The sequence below is a fragment of the Pongo abelii genome, chromosome 8, assembly GCF_028885655.2.
Source record: "Pongo abelii isolate AG06213 chromosome 8, NHGRI_mPonAbe1-v2.0_pri, whole genome shotgun sequence".
Classification (NCBI taxonomy): domain Eukaryota; kingdom Metazoa; phylum Chordata; class Mammalia; order Primates; family Hominidae; genus Pongo; species Pongo abelii.
In genome coordinates, this window is record NC_071993.2 from 100,994,971 (window position 1) to 101,015,375 (window position 20,405).

The following is a 20,405-nucleotide window of genomic DNA, read 5'->3' on the forward strand; positions in this document are numbered from 1 at the left end:
CTGGCCACCTCAACTAGGAAACAAATGGACTGTGCCTTCTTTAAAACACTTTGCTGTGTTCATGGCAATATCCTAATGCCCTTTCCAGGATGAGCAGCCCCAAAATGCATCTGCAGATCTCTAAATGGTTCATCTGTTCATCTGTCAACTAGAATTATGTGTCAGAGGCAGGCTGCCAAAAACCACTCTTTTGATTCAGGATAATTGGAAGTGAGCTCTTCCTCCTGTCGTCAGTTGGCCAGCACTTTTGGTCGCTTCTTGAGGCCTCTCCTGGAATATCCTTCATTTGCTCTTTCAGTCATTCTTCTAGAAATACTGACTGAGTGCCCACTGTGTGCCATGCACTGTTCTAGGCTCTAGGGATCCAGCAATGAAAAAACAAATAAAAATCGCTACCCACATGGAGCTTCCATTGCAGTTAGATGGAGACAGATAAGAGAAATAAGGTAAATATACCATATGATAAGCGCCAGGGAGAAAAATAAAGCAAGGCAGAAGGATGGGAAGTGTTGGGGAGGGGTAGTTCTTGCAACCTCAAGTCGAGTGGTGAGGGAAAGCCTTACTGAGAAGCTGGTATTTGAGTAAAGAAGGGAGGGTTGAGGGAATGAGCTATCTGGACATGCAAAGGAAGAGCATTCCAGGTAGAGGGAACCATAAGTGCCAGTGCCCTGTGTAAAGCGTGCCTGGCATATTCAAGCAACAGGAAGAGGGTCAGTGTGGCTGAGGTTGGGGTAAGCTGTGCAGGACATGAAAGGAAGTGGCAGGAGAGGAGGTCAGAGGACCCAATCTGTAGAGCTTTGTAGGTCATTGTAAGTGCTTTCAATTTTACCCAGAATGGTACGGGAAGTCATTGAAAGTTGTGATCAAATTGCATGTGTCCTTTTCTGACTTGTTTCTGTCATTCAGCCCAGTTGATATGCGTAGCCATGGTTGATTCTTTTCCATTGCTCTATCTTATTCTACTGGGTACAGCTTGGCCCTGTGGGTGGTTTTGGCCATACATCAACCGTGGACAGTGGACAAATCTATGTGGCCAAACATTTGAAACTGCTGTTAGCAAATAGCAAAGTAGTTGGTAAAGCCTGTCTTCTCTTGTTTAGAGCTTGAGGGGTTGGAACAGGCCAGTGGTGTTGACATGCTGCTCTGAGGAGCCCTAGGGAATATTCCTTGAACCTCACTTTTTCCCCAGCCTCTCTTTATTCCAGACCAACTCTTAATCAGTGTTGTGTTGAAAGTGTCCCCATAAAGCCTCCAGGCCCCCAGATTTGAAACCATTTAAATAAGAGACCTCTAAAGTTCTTTACAACTTTAAAGTACAGCTGTCACATACATGCACACACATACATACAATATGTTTAAAATGTTTTGATGTTTATTTTTTCATTGGTAAATGCTTTAATAAAAGGTCAAATTTACTTTCATAATTATAAATTTATTAACTATTGTATGTAACTCAAATGAAAGACACTAGTGAACCATTTACAAAGAACAAGCAGCTTTCCCATCTTCCATTCCCTCTTCCGTTTGTTTCTCAGCATGGAGGGTAGCCCTGGCTTGTGTAGGGAGGGTGTGGGAGCTACACAGAAGCACATCAGTGACACATCAGGAGCATGCCCCCAGCATGCAAGGATGCAGAGTGGAGAAGGGGACACACAGCTGGGAGACAGAAGGGAAAGCCCAAATGGTTGGGACATTGGTTACTGTGAGCAGATAACTAAATTGATGAGTAAATAAGCAAATATATTTAGGATAACTATACAAAAGCCAGGTTTCTCACTGTTGGAAATGATACTTACAAACACAAAAAGGAAAAAGGTTAGAAAGAACTTTTTGAGGTGTTAAATTTGAAATGTAGATTTAATTATGAATGTAGGCTTTTATAATCTATATACACAAATAAATGAGGGAATAGTTATACGTGTGTGTGTGTGTGTGTGTGTGTGTGTGTGTGTGTGTGTATAGGCTTTTTTTTTTCAAGCTCTGTCTGCCTAGGAAACCTCAAAGCAATGGCACTCCAGAGGCAGTGAGCACATGAAGCACACAGATATTGGATTCTAAATACCATTCTTTACTAAAAAGAAACCAGGGCTTCTTGGAGAAAATGGCTGATGCCATGGCTGGGGAAGGGAAAATTAAAGATAAATCTGAAACATCTTGTTATGCCAGAAACAAAGGAAATGTTCCAATGATGATGGAAACATATCAAAAGGACCAGGTGCCACTTTGGGACCGTTTGAGCTTCAAAATAAATAAAGCGAGTAATGGATTCCAATATAGTGAAAAAAATTATAATCCATTTGACTATGCCAATTTAAATGAACATGTGAACAAATAAATGGAAGACAAGGGATTGTTATTTCTTATTGAAGAATGAAACTAATAAATATAGAAATAACGAAGGAAATATAAATCACCATTTGGTAGCTGTCATAGAGGTGGCTGATTCCGGTGGTATTTATCAATGAAGGCAGGTAATAGAGGGTATATGAAGAGTAGGATATTGGTGCATTCCTAGAATAGTGCCTCACAAATACTAATAAACTACCAGAGAGAAAATGGTAACTGTGTGGCAGAGACACCTGGCAGACACCAACCTGACCAGGTGATCAAGATTGACATCACCAGTGGTGCAAAGGCTCCACATCCTGTACCCTCTGCGGTGATGCACCAAGCAGAGCCCAGCTTCATTCTGAGTATTTCTGCCAGGACAGCATCACCTAAGTCTGGTCATGAAACCTCAGAAAGACCCAGCCTGAGGGCCATCCTACAGAATGTAAGGCCTGTAATCTTTGAAATTACATAAAGACATGAAAGACAGGGAACAGTAGAGGAACTATTCCAGATTGGAAGAGACCGAAGAGAACAAAATGCAAAGTGTGATACCCCGACCAGCACATCAGTGTCATCTGGGAAACTGCAGAATCTTCTGCTCCTACCCCCACCCACTGAATCATAATCTGCACTTTAATAAGATCCCCATGCACACTTAAGGTTGTAAATAGCCAGGGCCCTAGATCAGTGATTCCCAAACACAAGGCTTTATTAGAATCACTTAGGAAAACCTTACGTAAGGACAGATTCCTACTCCCCTCCCCAGATCTACTTAGATACTAAACTGTGGAGTCTACAATAGGATATTTTGAAGAAACTCTCCCAGGTGGTTCTGAAACCAAGCTACATCTAAGAATCACTGGGCTGTAAATAGTATTGACATATGCATAAGTGACCAAAGTGGGTCTCATTGCACGTGGGCCTCAAAACACAGGTTGGAGAACCAAACTAATCATCATCACAATTCCTGCTCCAAGCACCAAGACATGACCCCAGACTTCAGTCCAGGGGTGGAATGTAAATAAATATTGCTGATTCACATTTCAGAAGTTTTCTAGAACATTTAAGTGGATTTGAAAAATACTCTTTAAAGGATTGTTTGTACAAACATCATACTCTTTCCATTCCTTGTTTGGCATAGAGTTTAATCAGATTTAAAATGGTGAGAGTTCTGTGTAAGGTTGTATGTTTCTTTTCTTCCAGGGCATGTAAAACAGGACATCTGGGTTTTATCATTAAAATACTAAAACATGTCCAGTATTTTTAGGAAATTTAGGCCTGAGTTTATGTGCTACAGGTGTTGGGTATATTTGACAGAAGGCTGGAGTCTAGTAACTTAGAGTTAAAAGGAAAAATGTATGTATGCCTGCCAATTTTGTTTCAGATAATACTTGATGAAAACATTTAAGTTTTGATTTTTCCAGCACTTTGAAAAATAGGAGAAAATAGAAATAAATCTTTTAGTCCACTTTATATGCAAATAGTTTTCAGATATTCTTTGTTTTATATTATATACTGAGATTTCATCAACTCATAACAAAACTTGCTTTGCATATGTCTATTTGCCTATAGTACCTCATGGGCATAAAAATATCCTTTACAAAGTTCTAACCTCTTCCAGAAGATATAAAAGCATAGAATTCCAAGCATGAGGCTGGTTATAATGTAGGTATGTTCTATGAATGAATATAAGAAATAATGCTATCCAACACAGAGACTGGGGAGGGACTAAGTGGTGGAACAGCAAAGGACATGTAATAAGACACTTCAAAAATTGTAATTTCCAAATTCAAAGAAACACCACAATTCAATGCAGGTGCCTCACAAAATCAAATGCCATATCTAGAAATCATTGACTATGTGCCTATTAATATTAGTAAAATTGGCTAACCTTTCAACTGTGGGCTTAAGTATGTAAAGGCACTTTCATATTATGTCCTTTAGTCCCACAGTTCTGTAAGGGAGGTGTTGCTTGTAGGCCTGCTTTCAACTGAAGGGCATAGAAGAGAGATTAAGTAATTGACTCAGTATCACACAATTGGTGATACTAGAGCTGAGACTTAAAGCCAGCACCTCTGACTTCACACCTGGCCTACCCTACGCATCTAGTACAGAATATTTGTCCAGTCAACAGACCAAAAACATGATCTTTTTTTTGGCTTTGGTTCCGTTTGGTGTTTTTTTGTTTGTTGTTTGTTTGTTATTGGTATAAGATGTCACGTTTTAATATTTGAATGGTGTTTTTTTTTTTTTTTTTTACTTTTCAGTTTCTATCATCTATGCCGTAAGCACTTCCCAAGTAAATATTTCTTGAAAGAGATTTCTTGAGCCAGATCAACATGTCTTTACTCCTCTGAGGTTAAAACTCACCCTTTCTCTACAAAAAAAGCAAGGCTGGTATTTGGCTCCCATTCCTTCTGAGGATCTTTGTGACCCCTAAATTATCAGACCCCTAGGCTCCCAAACAGGTCTGTCACTTACAGGAACTGTCAACACACCCCCAAAATTTTTTAACTGACCACCCTGAAGAAAACAAGCAGGCTTTAACTTGAGCTTGCTCACCAAAATCACTCAAGTCCTGCCAGCTGCATGGCCCCAGTCTCAAAAATAAATCCCCTTCCTCTGCTGGTCTGAGGCTCACTTCAGCCTCCCCACGTCCTAGGCTTTGAATTCCTGTGACTTAACCTTGGCTTTGTGCCTGTTGAGCTGTTAATCAGGGTCTCCAGCCCATAATCAGCAGCTGGTGAGCAGCTGCTCCCTCCTTTCCTAAAACAGATCCTAGCCAGAATTTTCCCTGAAGGGCTCTTCCTGCCAGCTTCCTCTCTTCTGAGAAGCAGAGGAAGTTTTATTCCTTTGGTTTCTCCCTCTCTGGCCATTCCTAATGAAGACAAATAGCAATGGCACCATTATTTCTCCTGTTTTCCTTGTTGGGGCCTCCTAGAATTCTTCCCCAAATCTCCATTCTCCTCTGCCCTTTCCCTTCTGTAGCCCAGTCTGCAGGGCACAGCTGGTGGTACCTTCTGGCTGAAGCTAGAGGGGAAAAGTTCAAGGCCAGCATATCTGAAATTCTCCAGACAAGTCTGCCGCCACTGCCACCTCTTGGACTCCATTCAGCCTGCTGAGAGCTGTGTTGTGGGAGGCCCTAGGCTGGACACCCTTGTTTTCATGGCCTGGACTCTTCTCCCTTTTATTCCTTGGCTTTTGCCTAACTAGGACCCACTGCCCCCATCTTTTAGGCCATCTGAGGTTAGTGCTCTAGCAATTGCTGCTGCTCCCAGCTCTCCTCATCCTCCTTATCCACCACTTCTTCACCCAGTGAGCCTGCCTATGAAGGCCCACGGAGGGAGGGCAGGTGGCGATGTATCAGACTGTCTTCACAGACATGACAAACCCAGCAAGTTATGACTGTAGGGTGTCCTGAGGTGACATCTGGGCTCTAGCCTCAGCATTACCACTCACTAACTGGGTGACCTTTGCAAGTCACCTAACATCTCTGGTTCTCTGTTTCTTCATCTATCAAATAAGAGAAATGGACTAAATAATATCTAAAGTCTTTTCCAATTCAAACATTCTACCGTCCATTGATTTATTCATTGTTACATTATGTAGTAGAACCACATAGCTAAAAGTTGGTCTGCTGTCTGGATTATTCCTTCATGACAGCCTTGGCTATGAAATAACAGTTGGCCTTCATCTCCTCACTTTGGAGTCTCTAAAGAAAAATCTTCCTTCATGTCTTGGTTTTAGAGTTCCTCCAGTGACATATTGATTCTGGATTTATGACACCAATTATAAAATCCTATGCTGCTGTTTCTATTTCTGCCTCCTATAACCCACCCACCCCAAGCGGTTTCTAGAGAAGGAGGGGTGTATTTTTGGTTTGGCCAGGTGCAGGTAGAGGATCTACTGAACTACTGGTGGAGACAAGCCCCTGCTATGTCCACTTCAAGCTAAAAGAGCTCAGGGAGACCCCTGTCAATATTGCAGCATTCTTCTAAATGTTAATTAATGTTCCTTTGAAAAAAAAATTACATGGTCAAAAGAACTTGAGAAATATTGAATATTAGCTGCTTCTTAAAGGCTTATCGTGCATATTAGCATATTAAAGGCTCCAAAAATCCTGCCCCTAAAAACCTTTTGTTTATTTATTTAGGAGACTGAGTCTCCCTCTGTCACCCAGGCTGGAGTGCAAGTGCAGTGGCGTGATCTCGGCTTACTGCAACCTCCGCCTCCCAGGTTCAAACGATTCTCCTGCCTCAGCCTCCCAAGTAGCTGGAATTACATGTGCACGCCACCACACCTAGCTAATTTTTGTATTTTTTTTTTTTTTTTGAGACAGAGTCTGGCTCTATTGCCCAGGCTGGAGTGCAGTGGTGCAATCTCAGCTCACTGCAAGCTCCACCTCCTGGGTTCACGTCATTCTCCTGCCTCAGCCTCCAGAGTAGCTGGGACTACAGGCGTCCACCACTACGCCCCACTAATTTTTTGTATTTTTAGTAGAGACGGGGTTTCACTGTGTTAGCCAGGATGGTCTTGATCTCCTGACCTCGTGATCCACCCTCCTCGGCCTCCCAAAGTGCTGGGATTACAGGCATGAGCCACCGCGCCCAGCCAATTTTTGTATTTTTAATAGAGATGGGGTTTTTACCCTGTTGGCCAGTCTGGTCTCAAACTCCTGAACTCAAGTGATCCACCCACCTCAGCCTCCCAAAATGCTTATCCTAGAATTTCCTGAAGTTATATGGCTCCAGACACTTTCTTCACAAAATATTTAATACTTAACATCTGGGTAGAACATGTGCCCTGAAACACAGTTTGGGAAACATTACCACAAAACATTGCTGATCTGTTTCTTTCTGGGGTCTTTGGAGCAGAAAGGGATAACAACAGTTTCCAGAATATTTATTGAGCATCTACTTTGTGCAGAACATGTGGGAATAATTCAAAATTAGCAGATCAATCTGCTCATCAAGATTTCAAAATCAAATGCTGCAGAGGGTTGCCACATACGAATAAGCAGGCCAGTCAACAAGCAAGACAAATTAAGTACCAAGTGCAGCTTGGAAGTGCTGCAGCCAGGCTGCTGGGCCCTTGTTTGACTCCCCAAATTGAATTCCATACTCTCAGCTGTCAGTCTCAAGTTACTTTGCTTTGCTCCACCAGGGCAGTTACCACTCCCCAGTTACAGGATCTCATTGCAGGACATTCACTGTTTATATCTTAGGTAGTTGGTGGGGCACATCCAGTATTTTTATCCTGGGCTGAACACCCTAGAATTTTTGCCTTTCATGTACAGCTCTGTTCGTTTTTACTCAGAATTAGGATCTGTTCTTTGCCTGGAAAAGATGATGAACTTTTCAAAAAGCAAGAAAGATGATGAAACAGCCAATGTCATGTGATGTGGTTTAATCCCAGCCCATCAAATATTGTAACCACAGTCCAGTGTACCTGATGTTTCCTGGACAAAGGCCCTGGGTTCTCAGGGTGGCTGCCCTTTTTGAACCTGTCTATGACTCACGGCTATTTTTCCAGGACTTCCCCACCTACCAAGCCATGTCCCTGTGTCTCTACCTCCTCAGAGAGCCCTGACCCAGACCCCTTCCTCTTCTGCTTCCCACCCTTCACTGCGAAATTTCCTTGGATGTTCCATTGATATGTTCTTTCTGAACATTTTTCTTGCCCCTTTTCCTCTGCCTGTCCTTTCTGCCTTCTTTGAAAGAAATGAAGGATCATTCTTTTGGAGAATTTAATCCTTGGGAAGTCCCTCTCTGCTAAACAGTGAAGGGAAGCTGGCCCTGTAATAAAAAGGCCAACATTGTTTCCACAAGTGCTACATCTTGAAGAAGGAGCTGCTTATTATTTTTTAATTATCAGTATTAGTTGACGTTTATTGAGCACATACTACTCCTCTCCAAGCACCGGAGCCCTTCATATTTATCGTCCCTTTTATTAGTTTATAAATACAAAGAGACTTTATATTTATCATCCCTTTCATTAGTCACCACACTCCTTATGATACAGGGCATTTTATTATCCCCATCTTATGAGTGAGGAAATAAGAGTCTCAGGGTAGGTAGGAAACTTGCTCAAGGTCACAGAAATAGTGAAAGGCAGAGCCAAGAAATGAACCTACATTCCTTTGGCTCCAAATCCTGTGTTTTTCTGTTTCCCAGCACAAGTGACATGAGTGAGAGGTGCTTGACAACATCTTGTTTTGAGTTATGCATAAAACTTTGCAGCCAACTCCACGTTGGTGCTGCCCTTCCCAGAAGACTGTCCAAGTGCCTTACTTGCCCAGGGCATCTGGGGACTGCAGTACGGGAAGCAAGGCACGATCATTTACCCTAGAGCTCACAGCCCTAGAGCTGCCTACTTGATCTTCAGCCTGAGGAGAGTGATTACATACACTCTCTTCCCCATTGGAACAGAGAAGCTGAGGAGATTAGAATTCCAGTTTTCATCAGATTTATTCCCTTACGAGTTTCATTCACAGATGCTCACCCAACACATATGTACTGGACAGACTGCTGATTTAATTATCTTCTTCTTAATGGTCTGTTCTATCTACCAGTGTCCAGGGGGGCCAGGATGAATTGATCTTGGTGGGATGCCAATATCCTTTGTTTGTTCACACAGATTTGTTTTCAGCGGAATGTACGCCAACACAGGCACACCATTTTATTCCCTTCCGCTCTGTCCTTCCTGCTCCATCATTAGTGTTGGCTGGTTGTCGGTCTCCTTCTACTTGCTCACCATTCACATTCTAATTGGTGAAAATTTGCATTTCACCACAAGTGAAAAAGTGACTTGCCGGGCTCACTTTTGCTTACCAGTGACAGGTGCACACCTGCCCGAGGACCAAGAGTGAATCACAGCATGGTCTCCAAACATCGTGGCCCTGCTCAGTGGCCCTGGATGACAACCTTCACCTGTCCCCTTTTCCCAAGTAGTGTGGCCTGTGGCCAGTGGCTTCCCCATCCAGGGGACTTGAGTAAGCCATGTTCTTGTCCTTCACTCAGAGAACCTCAGAATGGGTCCAGCCCATTCCAGTGCAGATGAGAAACCCACCACACTCTCACTCTCTGCTGCCCAATCATCTCAGGGAAAATGGAGTCTTCCAGTCATGGACCAAACTGCCCATAGGTCTTCTATGTCATGGCTCCCCTGGTTGCCTTCCCCAGCAACACTAGCCTTCTGATCCTCTTGGGTGAAGATCAAGCAGGCAGCTCTGGGGCTGTGAGCTCTAGGGTAAATGATCCTGCCTTAATTCCGGTACTGCAGTCCCCAGATACCCTGGGCAAGTAAGGCACTTGGACAGTCTTCTGGGAAGGGCAGCACCAGCATGGAGTTGGCTGCAACGTATTATGCATAACTCAAAACAAGATGTTGTCAAACACCTCTCACTTATGTCACTTGTGCTGGGAAACAGATGAGTAAAACAATGCCTGCATCCAAGGAGCTCCATCTGCAGTGGCAAGGTCCACGGGGATAGTGGTCACAGTGCAGTATAAAAAGTGCAGCAGGAAGGTTATATTAGCACAAAGGACCCATTAATTATCTGAGGGTTCAGGGACGGCCTCCTGGAGGACATGACATCTGGGCTACTTGGAAGCTAATTGGATGTGGGAATGGAAAGTGAAGGAGTTAAGGACTGGAAACAGGATGGGCTTTGGGTCCTCCAGGTAAAAATGTCCAGTTCATTCTTGGATATACAAGATAAGAGCTAGACATTTGGAGCCAGCAGCAGAGAGAGGATGGGTAAAGGAAAGTTAGTGAAGGAAAACACGTATGGAGAGGATGTAGCATAAGAAGAGATTCGAGAAGGACCAAGACAGAGCGAGGCATGATAGCACACACCTGTAGTCCCAACTACTGGAGAGGCTGTGGTGGGAGGATCAGCTGAACCCAGGAGTTCAAGGCTTCAGTGAGCTATGATCATGCCACTACACTCCAGCCTGGGTGACAGTGAGACCCTAACTCAAATAAAATAAAATAGGCCAAGACAGAGCCACAAGAAACACAGCATTCAAAAACCAATACATGAGAGCAGAGTACATGGGCTCTGGGGCTGGGCTGCCTGGGATGGAATCCCATCTTCACCACTTTAATTAGCTTTATGATCTTAGGCAAGTGACTGCTTCGATTTCATTTCTAAAATGCAGATGATAAGGACATATACCTCATAGGCTTGTTGTAGGATTAAATGAATTAATACATGTTAAGTAGAGTCTGTAAAAGCATTTGGTGCATTTGGTGTCACTGTTATTTCACTGATGTCAGAAAAGGGCAAACCCAGCCAATGATAGAGTCAGCACTGCCCAGTTGAGGTCTCCTCGGTGAGGAGAGGTAAAGGAGCACTCCTCATAGGAAGCAGATCAGAGCTGGGGAGGGACAGGTCAGGCTGGGGAGTGCAGATGCCACCACCTCCTGGGAGGGTAGGGACTGTGTTTGTCTTGCTCATTATGTGCTCTAGTGCCCAGTGCGAGCTCTAGAGGGTAGACACTCAGGAATGATTTGCTGAACAAGTATATATTTGTTGAAGTTCCCTGACTTAGCTGGAGTGAAGGGGCTGCAGGGAGCAGGCACTCCAGATGTGGCAGCAGCTTGGGGTGAGGTTTGCTAGGGGATATACCCTGACTTTCTGGCCTCTGCCTGGGATACCTAGCTGTCTGGGTGAGTGAGCTGCAGGGATGGAATCTCTCACAGGCCTTCTCCCACACATTCTTCTCTAATTCAGAAGGACCCTGTCCTATTCTGCATGTCATAGAAAAATTAAAATTTTAGATACATGACAGAATAGGAACATTTGTAAGCAACTGGCAAGCACCAATGCCACATTCTCTGGGACTTCTCAGAATGCTAAAATTCTGTTTCTAAAAGGAATGAGACTCAGCTGCATCATTCTGATTCTGGAGCTAAGCTCCGCACAGTGTTTGCTGAGGCATTTCTTTGCCCAGTAGATCAGGGTGGCTGTCTGGGGAGCAAAGCTTTAAAAATTTAAAGGCCTGTGCTTTTACATTACCATGCTCTACTATCTTCCATTTTCTCTTTTGTGAAGATTAGACTCAACAGTAAATTAGCAAACAGTCTAATTTACTGTTGAGTCTAATCTTCACAAAAGAGAAAATAGAAGAAAGTAGCATGGTAATTTAAAAGCACAGGCTTTTGATTTGGCTCATTCCTACTTTCCAGGTGTGTAACCTTGGGCAAGCTAGTTTACTCACTCTGAATCTCACCTTCCTCATTTGTAAAATGGCAGCAGTATTAGTACCAGCCTTGTAGAGCTGAAAGGATAGGATAAGCAGCGTCCCTCTCACAAGCATACCATTTACATGGAGAGTGTTGTTATTGTAATTATGATTATTAAAATTATGCAAAGAGGAAAAGAAATTGATTTATAAATGGTCCTACAATAGGATCAGGATAGTTCGGAGCTAACAGCTCAGTTATATCAAGACATTTTATATAAACCGTTAGTGATGGATTTTAATCTCATCATATTAAAATGGGATGAAATAACTAGAACCATATTCTAGGGCCATCAATTAATACAATTACAAAAGGGGAGACTCTGCATGATATGAGGCTTACTTCTGAACAGCATTTAATAATTGGCTTCACAAGGAATGATCCATTCAATTGAATAAGTATGGTGAGAGAGAAGAGGATAACACATTCTGCATAGCTGTTGGTAATTCTCCAAATTCCATTTAACTAGACATGGTATTTGCGAATCTCAGTGAAAATATTTTCCCTAGTTGATTTTAAAACAGTAAATAACTCTAGTGAACTTAGAACCCAATTTCTGAGTACAGTATTTAGGGATTTATAGTTGAAGAATTTGAGAATAATCAACTATCTCTTGCAAACTGTGGGCAAGCCATTCTGCAAACAATAGAAAGATACCCAGAATAACATGTTCTCTACCCTCAAGGAGGTGACAATTTAGAGAAAATGGACATATACACAACTGGTTTAATTGCAAGACGGAGTATGCTTCTTACTTTTCTTTTTTTTTTTTTTAGTTTTGCTTACATTTTATTTTTACTTATACACAAGAGTAAGATATTATAGAAATTGGTATCACTATAAGTCTAAAAGAGCACTTTCAGTAAATATAAAATAAAATTTCATAATGATGCATCTTAGCACAAATGAAGCAAGTGATGTCTACAAATCCATATCCATTGGTGTTGCTGGCTTTAACACACTTTTCTTTTAATGTTTTGGGATAACATGAATTATTACACTTTCTGTGTGATACAGTTATACTTAACGCATTCTAAAATAATTCATGGAGTTCTAGAATAAGAACACTAGGTTTTTTATAGTATGTATATTACATTGTTAGTTTTAAAAATATTATAACCAGATGAGATCTTAGTGATTATTCAATTTATGTTACAGGTAAGGTTAGGTAAAGCCCAGATAGGTTAAGTGAATTCCCTATGATTTCCAGCTAGAGTTAGGCTTGGAACTCAAGAATCTTGGATTCTTTCTCTTAGGTCTGCATGCTTTCTGCTATACCATCCTTAGGAAACTCTGTTATCTCCTTACCCACAATTTCATGTGTAGATAAAATAAAATGAAGATCATAAATAGTATTATAATGACATAAAACAGTACTTCTGTCAGCTCAGAATTGGGACTTGTCTACAATTCTGTTCTAGTGAACAGAAAATGGATATGGATTTGTACCTTCTTACTTTTCTTATACTTGCTTTAACTGCTCCCACCCTCATGCCTAGCATAGTTCCAGGCAAATTCACAGGCATGCAGTAACTGTTTGTGGAAAAAATAGGCATTACTACAGAGATATAAATAAAGTGCTTTGGGAGGGCAACTGGGACCAAGAAGTGGTAGAAGAACCAGACTTCTAAAGATGACAGCATATATAAATGGTAAAGTAATTATCCGATTATTATATCAATAATACGTTTATATATAATTATAAAATAATAATTTTATATATAATTATAAAAGTAATTATCTGATTATAAAAATTATAATTATAATTATATTATTATATATTAATTAAATATAATTAAAATATAATTAATTATAATTATATATAAATAATTATTAATTGTTAATTTTATGTATAATTATAAAAATAATTATCCAATTATTGTATCAATAATACCACTATTTAATTACTTGCTTATGTTATTTTCCCCCATGAGATGCCAAGCTATCAATGGGCAGATACTATGTCTGTCTTGTTTACTAGCGCCCAGCACAGTGCATACTATATAGTGGATACTCACTAAGTATTTATTAGAAGAGGGAGGATCACCTCAAGTCAAGATATATTTGTCAAGCTTCTTTTTTCAGTTATGAGTTAACAGCAACTCAACTCAAATCTGTTCAAACAAAACAGGAAGTTGGTGTATGTATATGGAGTCATCAGAGGGCTTCAGGGATGGCTGGATTTAGGAACCCAACCAACGTTTTTAAAATCTATCTTCATCTTTTCTTGGTGTTGGCTTCCTTCTCATGCAGGCTTTCCTTATATTATAGCAAAGACGGCTCTCAACAGCTCCAGGCTCGTATCTTTACGGTTTATGAGTCCAACAAAAAGGTTGTCTGTTTTCCTGATAGCTTCAGTAAAAGACTCAAGAAGGGCTTTAGTTGGCTGGTGTAGGTCATATGACAATCTTTGAACAAATCACTGAGGTCAGGCTTGCAGGAAGGAGTATGGTCAGCCTTATGTAGTCTGTATAGATTAAGATGTTAGACAGCCAAAACAAAACCCCCTACACAAGGCATCAGATTGAAATGAGCCTAGGAATAGACAAAGAATAGAAAATGACACACATAGTACAATTGGATTGTTATCTGGATAAGTGGCAGGTAACAGTAAAAAAATAATACTGGAGATGTAAATTTAGAGCAAATAGTGCCATCCTTGAAAGCCAAAAAGAGATTTAGAGTTTGTTCTGAAGACAATTGTGATGTAGTTTGGGGGTAAGGGGAGAGTATAATCTGAGCTGTGTTTGAGGCTCTGAAAAAGCTACCTTTGGGTACTTGCCTTTTCCCCTCTGTGTCTCTCCTAAGCAAAGAGTCATCAGTGGAACCATGCCAAGCAGAGCAAGGAGTTCAAGAGACTCTTCTGCACCCACTTCATGTCAAGGAGGATGCCTGGGTGTGGGAAACATGCTGGCTGCTGTATCCTCAGGACTGAGATCCTGGCATGAATGAACCATGGCCTGTGCCTTTAAGGAGCTTATGATTGGAAGAACTTGGTCTAGGACAACATTTTATACATACATACGTACACACACACACACACACACACACACACACACACACACACACACACATACATATATGTAGCCAAGCACAGTGGCATGCACCTGTAGTACCAGCTACTTGGGAGGCTGAGGCAGGAGTTTGAGGCCATCCTGGGCAACATAGAGACTCTGTTTCTAAAAAGAAATAAAAGCTTAAAAACTAAACATATATATATATATGATTGGGCTATTATAATAGAAACATGCTCTTTTATTCCTAGCAATGAGCCAGGGAAGCCTTGAGAGAAGAGGTAACATTTGAGTTATCCTTCTGTTAGGAGAAGACTGTACTCGGAGCACAAACCCTTCTCAGGGCAGTCACAGATTCTTCCTGGTCCAGCCTGTTAGTTAGGAAGTGGGATTTAGAGATTCCAGTCTTCAGGATTTCTGTGTTCTGTCACCTGGAATTCAGCATCTCTGCAACAGTACTTGCGGCAACAGAGCAGTCACGGTAGTGAACATCTATCAAGCCCTTAACTGCACACTAAGCATCATGCTGAGATATTTAGATATACTCTCCAACTTCACCCTCACAACAATTTTAGGAGGTAAACAGTATGCCCATTTTACTGAAAAGGGAATCAGGGCTCAGAGCAGTTGGACAGCTTGCCTCAAGGGCACACACAGGAAACGGTGGGGCTGGGAGTGCACACAGGTCCACTCACCTCCAGCGCCGGGCTCCGCCACTATGCTGTGCTGCCTCCCTCCAGCTTCCCTTTGTTCCAAATGGGTTACAGTCTGAATCTCAGGTACAGTTAACTGGTGAGGCCAGAGAGGTGATTTACAATTTCGCACTGGTACTGTAGAAATGATGCCTGATCTGACTCAAGGCCGTGGGGTGCAGAAAAAGGTCACTGAGCCCCTGGGTGAGTTCTCAAACTCCAGCGCATAGAAGCATCACCAGGAAGTTTATCTAAAAATGCAAATTATTGATCTCTGGCCTTAAGAGAGCCTGATTTCTCAGTCTGAGGCCTTGGAATCTACATTTGAACAAACACCCAAACACCACCCCCAGTGCTTCTGATGTCAGTGCTCCACGTTTGAGAAGCACTGCCTCTACAGGGGTGTGTGTGTGTGTGTGTGTGTGCCTGTGCATGCACACATGTGCATGTTGTGTGTGTGTACATGCCCACATGTGCTAGTCAAGATGTTTTAGTAAAGCTCCATGGAGGATAGGTATGGATGTGCACTACACATAAACTACTTGAAAGTAGCTTTGTCATAGCCAGGTGCAGTGGCTCACGCCTGTAATCCCAGCACTTTGGGAGGCCGAGGTGGGTGGATCACCTGAGGTCAGGAGTTCGAGACCAGCCTGACCAACATGGAGAAACCCCGTCTTTACTAAAAATACAAAATTAGCCAGGTGTGGTGGCGCATGCCTGTAATTCCAGCTACTCGGGAGGCTGAGGCAGGAGAATCACTTGAACCCAGGAGGCGGAGATTGCAGTGAGCCAAGATCGCACCATTGCACTCCAGCTGGGCAACAATAGGGAAGTTCTGTCTAAAAAAAAAAAGAAGAAAAAGAAAGACAGTAGCTCTGTCTAGACTCTCATTATATTTTGTAGACTTTACCATTTGAGTTCAACCTTTGCAGTTAGAGTGACCAGATACCCATTACAAATGATCATCTCTATGAAAACTTCTGCTTGGCATTTTCAAGAAACTTTTTGGCAGAAAGTCATTTGTCTCCTTTTTCTGGACCTGGGAACGGCACTGGGAAGTGTTCAGGCCTTTTCCCAAATATAATCCCTGAGCGTTTGGAAGCTGAGAATCCTCCCTGCCCACGGCCTCCTGGGACTCTGGATGGCCTGCCTGTCTGCCAGAGACACTGAGCAACTCCATGCTGGAAATGTGGGAAAGATGGTCTCTGTCCTGGAGGTCTAAGGGTCTGCTGGGGGAGACAGAACAGACCCATGTGAAAGAGTCAGGCACACAAATATAACAAAAATAAACCAGAGGCAGATCCATGCAGTGGTGAGAATCCAAGTGAAACTTTGAACTCAAGGTCCAACATTAAGTCGAAGAGAAATAGGAAGAAATGCAATGGAAGGTGCTAGGTGAACCATGAGAAAAGCCTCCCTAGAGGAGGTAAGCTTCATTCATTCATTCATTCATTCATATGTTCACTCCTTCACCGACTCTTGTTTAAACTTACCGAGGGCAGATCCTGACAGGTCACGGGCACTGCTGCTTACCCGTGAGCATAGCAGATCCAGCATCTGTCTTAATGAGGATCACAGCACTAAATGTGCGCTAGGGTCAGGGTGATGTGGGGTCACCACAGAGCATGCAGTATGTGGACACACTCCAGGTGGGAAGTCAAGGAAGTTCTGCTCAAGAAAATGATGTTTTTATCAGACTCCTGAAGGCAGCCTCACCCTTTCCTTTAGGGGGCCAGGGTGCGAGTACAAGGGAGGCCCCAGCATGTTGGCCTTCCCACCTTCTCTTCCCATCCTGGCTTTTGTGCCAGAGTGTGGATACCTCAGGCCTCAAGTTCAAACCCTGTCCATACATCACCCCCACCCCCACTGCCCTCTGGCCTGGCTTTAGGCCTAGGGGTTACAATCTACCCTCTGAAGGACTGATCCAGATAAACAGCCCTTGCAGACCAGCAGTGGGCTTGGTGCTGTTTGGACAGGGAATTTGGGAGGCATGGGTTTACAAGGGATAAATTATCTAGAAGTGAGTGCGCAGCCTGTGGACAGGCAACAGGCGCGTCCCCTCCACCCCATAGACTTCTTACTCTATAGAGAGGGCACAGCTGGACGACAGCCAGTGTGGAGCCTTCTGAAGCCTGGGGTCCAGGGCAGGATCCTGACGGCATGGTCTCAGGGCAGTGCTGCCTAAAGGATGAGTAGGGTTCGATGAATAAAATGCCAGGCCATGTGTGGTGGCTCACCTGTAATCCCAATGCTATGGAAGCAGAAGCGGGAGGATCACTTGAGGCCAGGAGTTCAAGATCAGCCTGGGCAACATAGTGATACTCCATCTCTACAAAAAAAAAAAAAAAATTGGATCTGGGGTGATGGGGAAGCCTTCCTGCAGAAGGAACAACCAGTTCAAGATTCCTGAGATGTTAAAAAGCCTAGTTTACCTCCCTAAAAGGAGGGATGTAGGGGAGAGGTGAGGTGATTGGAGAATGGACAGGGGCCTGGTGGGCCAAAGTAAAGAGTTGGCTTTGCAGAGGACACAAGCAAGACATGGTGGACCAGGGAAAGGTCATTTTGAATGATGCAAGAACATTCCTTCCAAAATGAGCCTGTGTGACACCAATAAGGTATTTGATGTGAGGAGAGGGAGTAAACTGTTCTGTTTGGCTAAGCCTAAGAGTACTGAGAAAAGCAAAAGGAAGGAAAAAAAGATATTTTGGGAGGGGCAGTTGTGGAGGAGTTGTGGGCATGGTCCAGGGGTTTATGATGTCAGGGTAAGCCCAGCACCTTCTGGGAGAGGTGCTTAAAGAATTGGGCTGGGGGCCAGATTCTCTCCTCATTCTGTGCTTACTATTGAAATAAGCAAAATAATCTGCTACCGTTAACACGTTTCTGCTCTAATAGCACTCCCTATGCCTAAACCGTAGTACTTTATATTTATATGATTTTTTTGTTTTTCTGTGTGATTGCACAGAAATTCTTTCTGGATTGGCAACACATCCCATTTTCCACTTAGTAAATGTGACCACCTTTTATGCTTTGGTCAACATTTTGACATTTGTCACTGAATCTTCATTTCCTTTCTGTGTCATTTATTATTTTATAATTAGCAGTGACCCTCTCACCATTTAATGCTTATAAAATTATGAATACATCAGACCATAATAAGAATTGTCTGTGAGGCTTGTAAGCAGATCGTTGGGGTGTGTGTGCATGTGTGTGTATGTGTGTGGTGTGTCTGTGTGTGTGTTTATGATAACAGTGCTTACATAATCTCAACAGCCAGGGCCCTGGGGACTCACACTCAGCAATGGAACAGTTGGTTTAAATTAGGTTTCCATGTGAAATATGGTATCGCTATTTTTTCCTAGCATTGTGGGAAAGTATATGGAAAGTGATTTGACTGATAAGAAATAAATCTGGATGAGTGATCAGGATTGTGACACAAACCAAGTGGTGGTCTCCACCTGCCCTGTGAAGCAGACCTCTCCAGGGGGAGGTGAGTTAACCCTTTCCAGCCACTGGACTAGTAAGTCAATGCATGGTATCAGAACAGCTTGAAAGAATGACAACTTTCCAGAGACCCTGATTTGCCATCAATTTCAACCAGAAAGGAGCTAAAGCCATGGAGACAATATAGCCAGAGGCCTCAACAACTAATGAGTTGGGTGACTTTGAGAAACTGTTTTTTAACTTTTCAGGATCTCATTTTTATTTGTGAGAAGTGTTTGAATTTCCAACTCAAAGAGTCAGTAGGGTTATGATGCTAAGTGTTTGCTGGTGGTTTCCCATTTTAGGATAGGGCTCATCAAAAGCCAGTCAGACTAAAGGAAGAATTAGATGGATGCACCAATGACTCAGTCTCTGTTAGCAAAATAATTTCTTGCTCTAGTGAGCCAGGGTTTCACAAAGGTGACTTTTAACCAAGGAATCAAGTGAGAGGACAGGCATGGAGACTGTGAGCAAGGGTTTACTCATAGCTGCAGGAGACGGGTCAGCCCTAGGAATCCCAGACACTTCCTGGGATGATGTGGACCAGGGTTTGTCCCAAGGGTCTGATTCCAGACCTGCTCTCCTGATGCCGCCCAAGGGCCAGGTGAAGTCCAGAACAGATGGAGGGCAGAGGCACATGCTGGGAGCCCACTAGGCTCGGGACTGGGCTTGAGGGTGGCAGGTAGCCCAGCACGTTTTACTTCAGTCTGTTTCAGAAGGGAAGAGGAAGATTATTAATTACTCCAGTGCCTCTGGCTCATACCAGAGAATAGACCTGTTTTATCACTAAAACTCTCTGTTGCTCTGATTTTCCTATTTGTTTCTATGTAGGGATAGGAAAGAGGTGTGAGCAACCATTCATTTTGTTTTTTCATCTCTTTAATCATATTTTGGACTCTTCTCAGTATTTTCTCCTTTTATTCCTGCTCTGCCTTCACATATGCAGCTCCAAACTGAGTGCTTAGGAGGACCTACCCAGAGCCAAGTCTGAAAAAACTCACCTTTCGGCCAGGTGCGGTGGCTGAGGTGGGTGGATCACTTGAGGTCAGGAGTTCGAGACCAGCCTGGCCAACATGGTGAAACCCATCTCTACTAAAAATACAAAAATTAGCCGGGTGAGGTGGCAGGCCCTGTAATCCCAGTTACTCAAGGTTGCAGTGAGCCGAGATCACACCATTGCACTCCAGCCTGGGCGACAGAGCAAGATTCTGTCTTAAAAAAAAAAAAGGAAAGAAAGAAACTGTCAACTTTCATCAAATGAAAGAGCACTGGGCTGGGAGTCCTACTTTTGAAATCAACAAGAATTGTGACCTTGAAAAGTCACTTCTCCCATGAGTCGTAGATTCTCGATCTGGAAAAATGGGGTTGCACTGCCCTCTGTGGTTGCTGCCAGCACTCAGTGCCATTAATTCTTATCATTTTATCCACTTATAGGCAGTATGCCATTGACCTTGAGCTCTTATTTTCTGCAGTTGTCATGGGTCACCATAAACTCTGTGTTCCGGCCTCTCTCACTTAGGCCAGAGAAAAGTGTTGCTGTCCAGACTTCAGCACTGATGCTGAACCAAGCGGAGCTAGTAGGGCCATGTGAGGTCAAGACCAAGACTTTGGTCTGTTGACAACCAAGCTTATCAACCCA

The 20,405-nt window shown here is 42.9% G+C and overlaps 1 protein-coding gene across 17 annotated transcripts in view; it reads left to right on the forward strand.

Moving 5' to 3' along the window:
• Positions 1-20,405, forward strand: part of PLCE1 (phospholipase C epsilon 1) — a 444,022-nt gene that overhangs the window by 318,990 nt on the left and 104,627 nt on the right. The window lies entirely within an intron of this gene.